This window comes from Nicotiana sylvestris, chromosome 3 (assembly GCF_000393655.2).
Source record: "Nicotiana sylvestris chromosome 3, ASM39365v2, whole genome shotgun sequence".
Taxonomy (NCBI): domain Eukaryota; kingdom Viridiplantae; phylum Streptophyta; class Magnoliopsida; order Solanales; family Solanaceae; genus Nicotiana; species Nicotiana sylvestris.
In genome coordinates, this window is record NC_091059.1 from 197,112,691 (window position 1) to 197,128,094 (window position 15,404).

Sequence of the window (15,404 nt, forward strand, 5' to 3'; positions counted from 1 at the left end):
TTGCGGTAGCATTTTTGGTGGCGTAGAATGAAGAAGGATATTGTTGCATATATGGCTCGATGTTTGAATTGTCAGCAGGTTAAGTATGAGCATCAGAGGCCTGGTGGATTGTTTTAGAGGATTGATCTTCCCGAGTGGAAGTGGAAGCGGATCACTATGGACTTCATTACTGGACTTCTGGTGACTCGGAAGAAGTTCGACGCATTTTGGGTCATTGTTGATAGGCTGAACAAGTCAGCGCATTTCATTCCTGTGGCAGTCTCCTATTCATCCGAGAGGTTAGCTGAGATCTATATCCGGGAGATTGTTCGCCTTCATGGTGTGCCTGTGTCTATCATTTCAGATCGAGGTACCCAGTTTACCTCGCATTTCTGGAGAGCAGTTCAGCGAGAGTTGGGCACTCAGGTGAAGTTGAGTAAGCCTTTTATCCCTAAATAGGCGGCCAGTCCAAGCAGACTATTCAGATTCTGGAGGATATGCTCCGAGCTTGTATCATTGATTTTGGAGGTTCGTGGGATTAGTTTTTGCCTTTAGCAGAGTTTGCCTACAACAACAACTACCAGTCGAGTATCCAAATGGCTCTTTATGAGGCTTTGTATGGTAGGCGATGTTGATCTCCGGTTGGATGGTTTGAGACGGGGGAGGCTCAGTTGTTGGGTACAGATCTGGTTTAGGAGGCCTTGGACAAGGTCAGAATCATTCAGGAGAGGCTTCGTACGGCTCAGTCCAGGCAAAAGAGTTATGCAGACCGCAAAGTTCGAGATGTGGATTTTATGGTTGGTGAGCGGGTATTGCTCCGAGTGTCGCCTATGAAGGGCGTGATGAGATTCGGGAAGAAAGGCAAGCTTAGCCCTAGGTTCATTGGTCCATTTGAGATTCTTGATCGAGTGGGAGAGGTGGCTTATAGACTTGCATTTCCGCCTAGCTTATCAGCCATGCATCCAGTATTTCATGTGTCCATGCTTCGGAAGTATCACGGCGATCCATCCCACGTGCTAGATTTCAGTACTGTCCAGTTGGACAAGGACTTGTCTTATGAGGAGGAGCCGGTGGCTATTCTAGACCGGCAGGTCCGTCAGTTGAGATCGAAGAGTTTTCCTTCGATTCGTGTTCAGTGGAGAGTTTATCCTCCTGAGGCATCGACCTGGGAGTTCGAGTTCGATATGCGGAGCAGTTATCCTCATTTATTCCCCGACTCAGGTACTTCCTTCTTTTGTCCGTTCGGGGATGAACGGTTGTTTTTGAGGTGGAGAATGTGAAGACCCAAAGGGCCATCACCTGTTTTCTTACCCATTATGTGCTTCTGAGGCCTTGAAAACCTCATTTAGAGTCGCTTCGATTTGCGTGCGTAGTCTGGGCGCGTAGCCGGAAAGCTTAAATATGAAATTCTGTGAAAAATGTTAAGTTTTGACTTTAAAATGAATAAATTTGACTTAGGTCAACATTTTGGGTAAACGGACCCAGACACGTGATTTGACAATCCCGAAGGGTCCGTAGGAAAATATGGGACTTGGGCGTATGCCCGAAATCGGAATCCGAGGTCCCTAGCTCGAGAAATGAATTTTTAAGTGAAATTGTTTTCAGAAATTATTTAAGGAAATTTGAAGTGAAAACTGACTAGAAAGCAATGGTATTGGGCCCGTATTTTGGTTCCGGCGCCCGGTACATGTCTTATATATGACTTGAGTCATTTCTATGAAATTTGGTTAAAAACGGACGTCATTTGACGTGATCCGGACCTTAATTGAGAAATTTGATGTTTAAGAGAGTTTTGAGAAATTTTATTGATCTCGAGGTTTAATTCGATGCTCGTGATGTTATTTTGGTCATTTGAGTAGACGAATATGTCCGTAGGATGTTTTTGAGGTTGTGTGTTTACTTGGATTGGAGTTTCGAGGGCTCGGGTGAGCTTCGAGTGAGCTCCGAAATGCCTTAGGCTTAGAAAGTCAGATTGTTGCAGGTTTAAGAAGTTGTAGTATCTGAACCCTTTAGTGCGGTCCGCGAGAAATCGCGTGCGACCGCGGAGGGGCCAGCGCGACCGCGGTCACCTTTGTGCAGTCCACGGTAGAGGTTGTGCAGCCGCAGTCGCCTTTGTGCGTTTCGCCCAGGGTGCTGAACTGCAGGTCTTCAGGGAGGGGCCAGCGCAGCCACGGTCGCCTTTGTGCGGTCCGCGGTGGAGGCTGTGCGGCCGCGGTCCATTTGATGCGGTCCGCACTGGGGGTCTGAGAGGGGTATAAATAAACCGGAATTTCAGTTATTTTTCACTTTTCAAAAGCCCAAAACATAAGAGGCGATTTTTTAAACAACCTTTCTTCTCCAAAACGTTGGTAAGTGATTTCTAACTCATTTTCTTCACTCCTTAACATCTTTTAACATGATTTCAACTTCAAATCAAAGATTTTCATGGGGGAAATTGGGTGTTTTGGGTAGAACCTAGGTTTTCTAAAATTGGGGATTAGGACCTCAATTTGAGGTCCGATTTCAAAACAAATTATATATTTGGATTCGTGGGGGAATGGGTAATCGGGTTTTGGTTCGAACCTCGAATTTTGACCGTGTGGGCCCGGGGGTGATTTCTGACTTTTGGGTAAAACTTTAGAAAACTCATTTTCATGCATTGGGGTTGATTCATTTAGATTCAAGCAGATTGGTGGTGGAATCAAGGGGTAAAGCTATAGTTGAGACTTGAGTAGTGATCAAGGCATCGAGGTAAGTGTTGGGTCTAACCCTAGCTTGAGGGATTAGGAGTTGAGTCATACTTGCTACTTGCTTCTTGTTGAGTACGACGTATAGGCATGGTGACGAGTATCTATACGTTGGTGTCAAGCATGATCGTGAGTCTTAAATTGAAAGTTAAATGACACTTGGGTGCTTTACTTAATGATCTTTTATGATTGAGCATTTTCAATAATTGAACTGAGTACAAGTTGAGTTGAGGTTGGTTATAGATGATTCTCCCTTGCCGGGATGACTAATTCAATATTGTTGTTCCCTTGCCGGGAAAATTATAACATTGTTGTTTTCCCTTGCCGGGAAGTTATTATATTATTTATGTTCCCTTGCCGGAATTTCTTGTGATTGTGTGATGAAATGTAAAAGAGAGCGGGTGGTACGCCTAGCACAAGATATAATGAAATGGGAGCGGGTGGTACGCCTACCACGAGATATAATGAAATGGGTTTCAGAGAAAACCCTAGAAATGAGAAAGGTCTTGAGGAAAGTCAGATCCTGAGTCGAAAAGGCTCATAGTGCTTGAATATGCCGGAGTAATAGCAGGAAAAGCCATAGATCTACAGATCTGAGAAGTATCTGAAGGAGAACCATCGAGGTCAGATCTCAAAGCTTCGAACAACCATGGTATACTGATGGAGGGGAGTGAGTACCAACCATCCATGGCCGAAGAAGCCATGGATTCCGGTGGAGTGGTGGTTGAAGAAGGGTAGAATGAGGCTAGGGTTTTGGAGAGTTTGAGAGAGTTTGAGAGACGAGAGATTTCAAAGGCGGCTGAGTTATGGGAAATGAGGGATTAGGGTAGTCATTTGGGTTTAAAAAGTAAGAGTGGTTTATGGTCGTTGATCAAAGTGATCAACGGCCTGGATCAATAGTAGGAACCGGGCAGGTCATTTGGAATTGGGTCGTGGGTTGGGTCCAAATGGAATTGGGATGGTTTAATTGAGTCAACTAAAGGGCTACAATTGAAATGTAATGGGGTTGTTATTGAAATAAAAATGGGGCTAAATATTAAATAGCCAATTTCCCTTTTTATTTTATAACAATAGTGAAGATGATTTTAAAAAGCAAATTGAAAGTACTGAAACAATTAATAGTATATAAATATTGATTTAAAAATACTGGACCCAATTTTACAATTATAAAATGCTATTAATCTTAAAGTAGGCTATAATTGCATTTATATGCAATTTAGTTTTAAAAATACCAAATAAATTTATAAAAATATAAAAAAATTACCTTAATTATATTTTGGTGTAAATATGAGAATAAAATAAGTTATTCACCAAAATAATAATCTTGGGAATAATTATTGGATTTTGTACTGCTAAAAATAGACAATAAATTGATTTTAAAATCTTAAAAATTAGGAAAAAACTCTTGGGCATGCTTATATATGTATATACATGCTATTTTGAAAGTACTTTTTATATAAAAATACATAAGGAAAAATTGGGTATCAACAACTGTCCTTCTTTACCCGGGAAGGATGAAAGAGTTGTTGGGTAAAGATATGATGGCCAATTTTGACCGAATGAAACGATTTTGAAGAGTTTTGACCGAGCTCTGGTTTCTGAGCAGCCTACATATCCCTGGTATTACAGGAATCAGGCCAAATGTAGTTCGGGATCCATCGGCGGAGTATGCCGATGGAGATTTTCGAAAAGCGGACGCGATGTTCAGGTTGAGAAAGGATGGTCAGAGTCTGATAGGCTGCGGGAACTAAAGCGGGATCGCTCCTGCTGAGACGGACTAACCGGTGTACTTGCGAATGAACAATACCAGCATATATATATTGTGCATAAATTTAAACGTGATGCAAGTTCCCGTTGGACCGTGAATGCTGTCTTTGGACGGTTAGGATGACTCCTCGGACCATGATGTCCTGGGCCATGAAGCGTATGATAAAGGATTCGCAGGCTATGAAATGATGTTCTCGGGCTATGAGGATGATGCCTCTGAACCATGATGCCTTTGAATAATAATATGCAAAAGATAAAATGGGGTCCTCAGGCCATGGCATGGCGTTCTCGGGCTATGAAAATGGTTCCTCCGAACAATGACGCCTTTGGACAATTGGCGATCTTTCAGCCCATGAAAATGCAGAAGGTGGCGATCTTTCAGTCGATGCAAGACGTAAATAAAGGGTGGCGATATTTCAGTAATGCAAGATAAATAAGATGGCGGTATTTTAGTCATGCAAGAGAAATAAGGTGGCGGTATTTTAGCCATGTAGATGGAGGTAGAGCTTAACCTCGGAAGGCAGAAATATAGCCTTATGCAATGCAGGAGATGCAGATGGAGGTAGAGCTTAACCTCGGAAGGCAGAAATATAGCCTTATGCAATGCAGAAAATGCAGATGGAGACAGAGCTTAGTCTCGGAAGGCATAAAGGTAGCCTTATGTAATGCAGAAGATGCATATGGAGGTAGAGCTTAACCTCGGAAGGCAGAAAGGTAGCCTTCTGTAATGCAGAAGATGCAGATGGAGACAGAGCTTAGTCTCGGAAGGCAGAAAGGTAGCCTTATGCAATGCAGAAGATGCAGATGGAGACAGAGCTTAGTCTCGGAAGGCAGAAAGGTAGCATTATGCAATGCATAAGATGCAGATGGAGGTAGAGCTTAACCTCTGAAGGCAGAAAGGTAGCCTTATGCAATGCAGAAAATAAGGTGAATAGTAATTAAATCTCGTAGCTGATAGATGATAGCTGATAGCTGATAGCTGATAGTTGATTGCTATATTGTGGCTGTTGTGGATGTCGTGTACGGATAGCAACTGTAAATAGGTGATGATTCCGAGAGTTGTATTCCCGGGAAGTATGAATGTATAGATATATCTGATGATTTTACGACTTGAGTGCCTGCATCCAAAGAAAAATCGTGAGTTTTGTAAAGGGGGGGAAGGTTAGTTCGTTTCCCCATGAGCTTCGCTTTTCCTGCTTGGCGTTGTGTATCATTGAGGTAGCATTGCTAAACAAAGCAATTTTGATACCAGACATGCATGATTTAGAAAAAGTGTAACATAAATACATAATTTAAAATAGTTTTCTTTAGATGAACCGACGAATGCGATGCGGTTCAAGACATTGCAACCTCTCTCGCTCCGGAATTTTGAGGGTCCTCCTTAAAATTCTACCCCAGTTTACTGGGCTGGTGCTTCTGACGGCTGCATGCGATAAATGGCTGAAATCAACTTCGGAATTTTGAGGGTCCTCCTCAAAATTCTGCCCTAGTTTCCAATAGCGGGGGGAAATGAAGATTTTATTGAATTGTGACTGAACCCATAGGGCTTCCTACGTATCCCCTCTTAAACGGGAATCAGGTTAGGCGTAGTTCAAATACATTATACAGGAAATCATAAGAGTTACACATAATATTGCTTCACTGCATCTGAATTGATCGGCTTCGGTCAAACTTCATCATCCATTTCTACAAGTATGAGGCCTCCTCCGGTTAGAACCCGGTGAACCATGTATGGACCCTGTCAGTTGGGAGAGAACTTCCTTTTAGCTTCATCTTGATGCGGGAAAATCTTCTTTAACACCAGCTTCCCCGGTGTAAACTGTCTCGGCTTGACTCTTTTATTGAAGGCTCTGGATATTTTGTTTTGATAAAGTTGACCATGGCAAACTGCATTCATTCTTTTCCCATCTATAAGAGCTAACTGCTCGTAGCGACTCCTTACCCATTCTGCATCATCAAGTTCTGCTTCCTATATGATTCTCAAGGAGGGAATTTCTACCTCAGCGGGAATAACTGCTTCTGTACCATAAACCAACATATAGGGAGTTGCACCGGTTGATGTGCGAACTGTGGTGTGGTATCCCAATAAAGCAAATGATAACTTCTCATGCCACTGCTTATGTTTCTCTATCATCTTCCTTAGTATCTTCTTGATATTCTTATTGGTGTCTTCTACAGCTCCGTTTATCTGAGGTCTGTAAGCCGTAGAATTCTTGTGTTTGATCTTGAAGGATTCACACATGGATTTCATCAGGTCGCTGTTGAGATTGGAACCATTATTAGTGATGATTGACTCTGGAATTCCGAACCGACAAACAATATGGTCGCGGACAAAATCTGTTACCACTTTCTTAGTCACTATTTTGTGCGATATTGTTTCAACACATTTGGTGAAATAATCAATTGCCACTAGAATGAACCTGTGCCCGTTTGATGAGGAAGGCTCGATAGGTCCGATAACATCCATTCCCTAAGCGGCAAACGGCCATGGCGAGCTTGTTGCAGTAAGATCGTTTGGAGGCACCTTTATCATGTCTGCATGTATCTGACAACGATGGCATTTTCGGACATACTGGATGCAGTCCATTTCCATAGTCATCCAAAAATAACCAGCTCGGAGTATTTTCTTGGCTAAGACAAAGCCGTTCATATGTGGACTGTAGGTCCCTGCATGAATTTCCTCCAATAATCTGGATGCTTCCTTTGCGTCGGCACATCTTAGTAATCCCAAATCAGGAGTCCTCCTATACAGGATTCCTCCGCTATGAAAGAGGTTGTTAGATAATCTCCGAAGTGTGCGCTTCAGAGTAGGATTTGCGAATTCTGGATATTCTCCCTTCATCAAATATTCCTTGATATCATAAAACCAAGGTTTTTCGTCTGCTTCTTCTTCTACATGAGCACAGTAAGCTGGCTAATCATAGATCTTTACCAGAATAGGATCAATGAAGTTCTTGTCTGGGTGCTATATCATGGACGATAAGGTAGCCAATGCATCGACAAACTCATTCTGAACTTCATATTGGAGTTCTTGGTTGCCCATTCTTCTCGAACTTAATGTATAAGCATGTCTAAATCTCTGATCACTAGCAATTCCTGAATGTTCATGTCAATGGCCAGCTTGAGCCCTAAGATACAGGCTTCGTACTCGGCCATGTTGTTGGTGCACGGGAACCTGAGCTTGGTAGACACTGGATAATGCTGGCCGATTTCTGATACTAGGACCGCTCCTATGCCAACTCCTTTGAAGTTTGTTGCTCCATCGAAAAACATTCTCCAACCATCATAGGATTCTGCAATATCTTCCCCTATGAAAGATACCTCTTCATCAAGAAAATACGTCTTTAGAGGCTCTTATTCTCCATCCACAGGATTTTCAGCAAGATGATCTGCCAGTGCTTGTCCTTTGATTGCCTTCTGAGTCACGTAAACAATGTCGAATTTACTCAGTAGAATTTGCCACTTGGCTAGCTTGCCAGTGGGCATGGGCTTCTGAAAGATGTACTTCAAAGGATCCATTCTTGATATAAGATAAGTAGTATAGGCACAGAAATAGTGCCTCAACTTCTGAGCTATCTAAGTCAGAGCACAACAGGTGCGTTGCAATAGAGAATATCGGGCCTCGTATGGGGTGAACTTCTTGATGAGATAATAGATGGCCTGCTCCTTTCTTCCCATTTCATCATGCTGCCCCAGAACACAACCGAAAGCTCCATCTAATACTGCAAGGTAGAGTAATAGGTCTACCCGGCGCGGGCGGGACCAAAACTGGCGGCGTTGACATGTATCCTTGATTCTGTCAAAGGCTTTTTGACAATCATCAGTCTATTTAGTAGTGGCGTCCTTCTTCAACATCTTAAAGATTGGCTCACAAATGACAGTGGATTGAGCTATGAACTGGCTGATGTAGTTAAGTCTTCCCAAGAAACTTATAACCTCTTTCTTGTTCTTCAGTGGTGGAAATTCTTGGATGTCCTTGACCTTTGACGGATCCAGTTCTATTCCTCGGCGACTCACAATGAACCCAAGTAATTTTCTGGCAGGAACCCCGAATACACACTTGGCGGGATTCAGTTTCAAGTTGTACCTTCTAGTCTGTTAAAGAACTTCCTCAAATCTTCCAGGTGGTCAGTGACTCTCTTGGATTTGATGATGACGTCGTCTACATACACCTCGATCTCTTTGTGTATCATGTCATGGAAAATAGTAGTCATGGCCCTCATGTAGGTGGCCCCAACATTCTTTAACCCAAACGGCATCATCTTGTAACAATACATCCCCCACGGCATAATGAAAGTCGTTTTCTCCGCATCTTACTCATCCAACCATATTTGATCATACCCAGCATAACAATCAACGAACGACAACAGTTCATGCTTGGCGCAATTGTCAATTAGAATGTTTATGTTCGGCAAGGGAAAGTCGTCTTTCAAACTAGCCCGGTTGAGATCCTGGTAGTCGACACAGACTCTAACTGTCCTGTCCTTCTTCGGCACTGGCACAATATTGGCTAACCATGTTGTATACTCTACTACCCTGAGAACCTTGGCTTTGACTTGCTTGGTGACTTCTTCCTTGATTTTCAAACTCATGTCGGGTTTGAACTTCCTGAGCTTCTGTTTTACTGGTGGACATGTCGGACCGGTTGGCAGTTTGTGAGCTATAATAGATGTACTGAGGCCAGTCATGTCATCATAAGACCAGGCGAATATGTCCTCAGAAATTTCGTGTACTCTTTCTTTTCTGATGGTGACAGATGAACACTGATGCACGTTTCTTTGACATTTTCTGCATATCCCAGGTTGACAACCTTAGTTTCGTCCAAGTTAGACTTAGGTCTGTTCTCAAAATCCTCAACCTCTTTAACAACCTCTTCTGGTATATCATCTTCTTCTGAGTCTATATCCGTTTGTTGCGTTGTCTCGTTACATGTCACAATCGTCGGTTCATCAAGATAAGTAATAGTAATGTTGTGTAAATAAAGTAAACAATAAAAAGTAATAAGAGCAAGATTTATAAGAAACTGAAATGCTTTGATGAATTTCATAATTGTTTTGAACATTATAGCTCTTATTTCAATATTAAAAATGCGGAAAGAAAGTCAACTAGCGAAAAATAAAGATAATGCATGGTGCTTTGTTCAGCCTTGCTACCTCGAAGCTTTTCGGGACCTGATGGTACTGATGAACCAATTGATGAGGCATGCTCATCGGCTCACAGCTTGTATAGAAGGGCCTTCCTCCCCCTCCTCCTCGGAAATGACACAACAGTCCATATTATCATCTTCCAAAAACAAATTCCTCATTGCCGCTAGTGCTTCCTCTTCTTCCGACCCATATATGACATCGGCTGGATCGAAGGTCTGCTCTAAGTGAGGTATCGAATGCTCCAGTGGGTAGTAGGGACTGCGCTATGGTGGAGACCAGTGGTTGAACTCCTCCCAAGTGTATTCATATCCCAAACCAAAAGTGGTACTGTGTTTCTTCAACTTGATAGGCTTAGCGATTCCTTGGAGATTCTTACCAAGTCCCTTGCCAGGTTTGTATCTACACCAATTCAGTATACTTTCAATTTTGTTATCCCACCATTTATCCTTGTCCACGGTGTTGACTCGCTCAATGTAATGGTAGGTTTCTCCGCCAATCTTCCTTCTTCCTCTGATTGCTGGGATGGTCTAGCGACTGTATATGGGGTTGCTACCGTCGTCGTGAATAATTATCTCTTGGTGATTCCACTCGAATTTCACTGCTTGATATAGGGTTGATGCTACATCCCTAGTGGCATGGATCCAGGGTCGTCCCAATAGCAAGTTGTAAGATGTTGGGACGTCTATCACTTGAAAATCAACATCAAACCAAGTCGGTCCCATTTGCAAACACAAACTGATTGCCCCAATAGTGGACCTTTGGGATCTATCGAAAGCTTTGACAGTGATGGATCCATCCTTGATCTCATGCAGGCTCTTTCTCAATGTTCTGAGAGTCACCAATGACCAAATATTGAGGTTGGACCCTCCGTCAATCAGGATTCTGGTGATGAAATAATCTTCGCACTGTACAGTGATGTGCAATGCCTTGTTGTGGCTTAGCCCTTCAGGTGGCAGCTCATCTTCGTGGAAAGTGATTTTGTGACTCTCCAATACTTGCCCTACCATGTTTGTCATTTCTCCTCCAGTTATGTTGTTGGGCACATATGCCTCGCTCAGTACCTCCAATAAGGCATTCTTATGTGCGTTAGAGCTTTGTAGCAGAGCCAAGATAGAGATCTGGGCTGGCGTTTTGTTCAACTCATCAACGACTGAATACTATTTGGCTTGTATCTTCCTCCAGAGATCATCAGGACCAGTTTCAGTGACAGTTGATCATCCAAAGGCCTGCTTACTGGACTCAACTAGATGTTCTGGAGTATAAACCTTGCCGGTTCTCGTCATACCTTGTGCTGCAATTGCTTCTACAGATTTGGTTTTCCCTTTCCTTCTCGCCTCGGTGGTGTAATCCCACGATATGGCCTTTGGGTGGAACGATGTTACAGCTTTCATGGCTACCGGAATGGGCACCCTTGCTTTGGGAGGTAATACAGCAACCTCAAATGGTACAAGTGCCTTTGGGGACCCAAACTCGACCTTAACATGCCCTAGCATCTTTGCATAAGGTGCTTCGAACTCAAGTGGTATGGACATGTTCACTTCGGTGTCTCCAGAAGGTTGCATCTGGACCACAATCGTGTTAAGGGTGACTGTTGGTTTCTTTGGCTCGTCACCTTCAGCGATCAATCCAATCGACCCTTTGGGGTCCCAATCGTCTTCTATCTCAATCATGTGAACACCTCCACCCTTGTGGTCTGGTAGAGGGTTGTTACGGACATTCGGAGTAGGCTCATTTGCCACAATGATCTTGTTGTCAATTAAAGCTTGGATCTTATCCTTCAGAGAGCGGCACTCATCGATGGTATGCTCCTTCATGCCGGAATGGTATGCACAGGTTTTGTTTGGGTTGACCCATTGGGAGGGGTTTTTGGGGTTTATGGCAGGGATAGATGTGACGTAACCAGCAGCTTTTAGCCTTTATTACAGCTGGTCGATAGGTTCAGTAATGGAGATATACTATTTGGGGGGTCTGCGGTCAAAGTTTGGTTGGGGTCTAGGGAAATTTTGGCGAGGGGGAGGTGATTGATAGTAGGCTTGTTGGGTGTTGTAGGCTTGGTAGACAGGTGCGGGTTGAGAGTATCTGGGCAAAGTGGGCTGATATGTGGGAGGTGGAGATGATTGTTAAGTAGGTGGTGTAGCTTGGTAAGCGGGCAAGGGTGCTTGGTAATTTGGGGTAGGCTGATATGTGAGTGGAGGTAATGGGTAGGTTTGGTATTTGATTGGGGACTTTGTTCTCTGTGCAACCATCACGACACTCACATCCCTTTTCTTGGACGTGCCACCAGACTGTAGAGCCTTGTTGGTGGCCTGTAATGCTTCAAAGTTTGTGACCATACCACTTTTAATACCTTCCTCGATCCTTTCCCCTAGCTTAATGATGTCGGAAAATTTCTGGCCCTCAATCAACATCAACCTCTCATAATATTGTGGGTCTTGAGACCGGACGAAAAACCTATTCATTTGTTCTTCTTCTAAAGCCGGCCTGACCTTAGCAGATCTCCAACGAGTAGCATACTCGCGGAATGTCTCCATAGGTTTCTTCTTTAAGTTCTGGATGTAGAACATATCCGGTGCATTCTCCGTGTTGAATCTGAATATGTCCATGAAATCGGATGCCATACTTACCCAATTCGACCACTTCTTCGGGTCTTGGCTAATGTACCAAAATATAGCATCCCCTTTCAGGCTTCTCATAAAGAGCTTCATGCGAATCGTTTCATCCTTCCCTACTCCAACCAGCTTATCGCAGTAGGTCCTCAAATGGATTCTGGGATACCCTGTGCCATCAAAAATATCGAACTTGGGAGTTTTTTACCCCTCGGGCAGTTCGACATCTGGCTGAATGCAAAGGTCTTCGTAATTCAATCCCTCGGTCCACTTGCTTCCTTCAACACCCTGAACTCGGCTAGTCAACTTCTTGAGTTCTGCGGCCAGATTCTTGATAAGAGAGTCTTTGTCATCAGACTCATATGTGCTTGAAATATGTTGAGTATAGTGTGGTATGGTTTCCACATAGATGGGGGTGTTGTGGAGATGATCATTTGTGGAGTTTAGTGGTTCAGGGATGAGCAGTGGGGTGTTGTTTGAAGTGTGGCATGTGTTGCAGTAGTGATGGGGAGTGGGTTGGTTTTGTGGTTTCGGGATGTTTTGTGGAGGTGTGGGGTTTCGAGTGTTGGGAAAGTTGTCATCTGGGGTGTTGAGGGAAAACGACAAGCTTGCCAAGTTCCGAACTTGGTCTAGTTCTTCCTGAAATTTCAACAACTTTTGCTCGAGTTGGGAGGCACTTTCCTTGGAAACCTGAATACCCTGAGGAACCTCTACTCTTTCAACTGAGTTCTCCTTTCTGATGTTGCTCAAATCTTCCATTTTTCCCTTGTTCTTGTTTCTGATAGGACTTGGAGGAGTAGGAGGCGGAGGGCCCTTAGATCTTGTGGAGTATGATGACGATGCCAGAGTGCACGAACTAACCTTTGGGGAGAGGAATAAAACAAAAAAATAAAAACAAAGGTAGCAAGTTAGTGCAGGTTGTAAGAAAAAGAAGTTGCGATATTTAAACACATAGTGCGAGAATATAATTCGTGTCCTAATTTGGGAGCCTCGTTTTTCTCGGGGTAGGCCTAGTGATAAGTTGATTTGGAGAACTTATAATGCTAAATGCCTCATTTTATTGATAAAAATAAGACGAATCCCAAAACGACACTAAAATAGCAGAAAATAAAATGTCACTAATGGCCATTGGCCTTATTACATTCTTAAAGCAAAAGAAAAGATTCCTAGCTACTAGGTCCCAGAAGGACCTTCCCCAGACTCGGCATCTTTAGCTCCATTGAACAGCTTCACCAACTCACGCAGTCCCAGCAGCAAGTAGGCTCTAGCCAGGTGTCCTCCTTCATTTCCCTCAGCATTTGGGCAGTTTTTGATCCTCTGGATGTACTTTCTTTCTAGCTCCACTAAACCCCGCTCCAAATATACCAGCCATTTATTAGCGCTGACAACCATGTATTTCCATTCTTCAATCAGCTTTTAATGGGCTTGCTAAATTCCCCGGTGCTCACTTTTGCATTCCCGAACCCTCTTGCACAATTGGTTGTACTTAACCTGTACTTCGGCCTTTTCATTAATGATTCTGTGACCTCGAACAAGCCCGGGTTGTCCTAACCCACTATGATCGTCTTCCAACCAACTTGGATAGTATGGAGTATAACTAGCATGGTACCTGTCTGATTCTATGGAATCCTTTCCCAGGATAATTTTGCAGTGCCACATATGCTGAGCTTGACACTTGTATGGACTATCGTCATCTTGAAAGTCGGCCCTGAAGTGACCCATTTTGTCGACCCTTGGTATAACCTGCTTCCTTCTTGTCTGTTTTATGACTCGGAGAGAGACATAAGGATAAGTTCCTCTCAGACAAATGAGTATAAGAAACGGTGCATCCCGAGATCGGACAATGAAATCTTCAGTAGGGAACCATTCGAACATCCATTGCACTTGGTCCTCTTTCAGATTTCCGAATAACTCTGCCCACCCTTTAGCATCTTCTGGTTGGGCAAACATGTTAGGAATATAGTCCATTTGCCTTGGCTAATGGAAGGCGATATGATCATCCCAGTCTCTACGCAGAATCTCTTGCCGATATTCACCCTTTTGGAGGTGCTCCATGAGCCAGAGTTGGAGCAGTAAGTTACAACCCTCAAAGTGTTGGTCCCTCGTTGACAATTTTCCAGGGCTCAGTATATCTCCACAACGATCATAGGTACTATGCTAAAAAGGTTGCCCGCCAATTCCTTCCATCAAAGTATTGGTGACCATGGCCAGTCTGGTATGGATCCTAGCCTTCTTCATAGGAAATACTATTATCCCCAAAAAGCAGAACATAAAGACGAAGACTCTTCTGTGGATATGCCCTAATAATGTGAGGGCGAATTCATCTGGGTAAGTGCGGTAGGACTTGCTATGGCTATACCTCCCGTACAGATAGTCGAAAGGAATATAGGAATCCTTCAAGCATGTCAATTATGTGTTCTTCTTTAGTCCCATCATTATGAGAAAGCCCCTACCCTTGTGATTTTCCGGCATAAGTAAACCTGGAGTCTCCCATGGAATACCAGCTAATCCTCCTATTTCCTCGAGCAGAGGTGTCATTTCAAGGTCCCCGAAGCAGAACACCGATCTATCGCCATCCCAGAATAGAGTTGCAGCCTCTATGATTTTGTTGTCGGATTGGATCTCCAAAAGAGAAGGCAAATTCCCAAATATTTGCGGACGAGGGTCTGATCACTGGAGTGAATGTTTTCCCACCAACTTAGCAATGTAGGGTGAATGTTGGTTACCATGCCGAATCTGGGGACTTCATGCCTCATTTTCTGCAAAATAAAGTGTTAGACCCTTACCCCCGCCAGACCCGACTATTTAAATATCAATAATTGGCATAAGTAGCATTTAGTTCTCCAAATAAATGCACAGACGTGGTAATGTTCGTTTGGGTTCCCAGGGAACCCAGTGGACTTAGGACAAGGCTATCTTAAAGAGTCATTATGCAGACAACACAACTGACTCGGCTAGGTTTGACAGTGATACATTCACAATTGAACAGAGTAAGGTTTCTATGGGGTATTAGACCGGTACCCTTGAGCGACAACTCAAGAGGGAAAGGCACGGAACCGTCGACTGCACTACTGATCGACTGGTTTTACCCCAAATACGTCTTTGCCAAATTTAGGGGCGATAATATTGGAAGGGCGCAACCACTCATTATAAGCGTTGCTATGGTATTTTGTTTAGCA